Source organism: Microtus ochrogaster, chromosome 1 (assembly GCF_000317375.1).
Source record: "Microtus ochrogaster isolate Prairie Vole_2 chromosome 1, MicOch1.0, whole genome shotgun sequence".
NCBI lineage: Eukaryota > Metazoa > Chordata > Mammalia > Rodentia > Cricetidae > Microtus > Microtus ochrogaster.
The window spans coordinates 84,238,578-84,239,788 of NC_022009.1; positions in this window are offsets into that span (position 1 = coordinate 84,238,578).

A 1,211-nucleotide genomic window follows, 5' to 3' on the forward strand; every position below is an offset into this window, starting at 1 on the left:
CAGCTTTTTAAACTATTGATTGTTCCATACATGAAAATTTCTTTTGTAGTATATCAAACTGAATAAATGCTAAATACGGTAGCAGTAAAGTTTGGAATGTTTTCTTTACTAGTAAAAGAATCCTTTAGAAACTAAGACTGCCATGTTCCCCTCTATAATTTCCTTCATTGGAAAGCTGCCCCAATGTTATGATCACTCTCAAACTCAGAAGTGTTCAATATATAGTTGGAGTTCATTGGATAACTCCTTGGCTTATTTTGACCTATGAGAAGGATTGAGTCACTTCTGTACCACTAGTACAGTGTGTACTGTGTGTGATGGCTCCATCTTCCTGTGATGGATCTAAACGGAATCCAGTAATGTTCTGACATTAGACATGTAACAAACTAACTCACCTATGTAGCAGTATTTCATTTGTGTTTTATTTTAAAAAAGCTTTCCTGAAGTTCAGACAGTAAAAAAGCTGAAAAACTGATGAACCTTCCAGACGAGTCTGTAGAGACACACTTAATCCCAGTAGCCACATTAGTTTTCCAGAGAAACCAAGCAGTAGTGGTGTGCACCTTTAATCCCAGCACTAGAGAGGAATATAAGATGGGAGGAGACAGCTCTCACACATAATCATTCTGAGATTCCTGGAGGCAAGATGATCATTTAGGACTGAGGTACAGGTAAGAGCCAGGGACTGGCTATTTGGCTTTTCTGATCTCCAGGTTGAACCCAAATTTCTGTCTCTGGGTTTTTATTAATTGTGCTACCCACCTACACAGACAACATGTTGTGTTCAATTTCTCATCCACTAATTGATCTACTGACTTGGCCTTTGTTCTTTGCTTTTCTTTCTTAGGCACTTTAGCAAAAAAAAAAATCACTTAAAAACAGGTCCTTGGGCAGCTGAGGAGAGAGAGCCTGAAATGGCCCAATCCTATAGCCATACTGATGAATATCTTGCATATCACCATAGAACCTTCATCTGGTGATGGATGGAGATAGAGACAGGCCCACATTGGAGCACCAGACTGAGCTGCCAAGTTCCAAATGAGGAGCAGAAGAAGGGAGTACATGAACAAGGAAGTCAGGACCATGAGGGGTGCACCCACCCACTGAGACAATGGGGCTGATCTCTTGGGAGCTCACCAAGGCCAGCTGGACTGGGACTGAAAAAGCATGGGATAAAACCCGACTCTCTGAACATGGTGGACAAGGAGGCC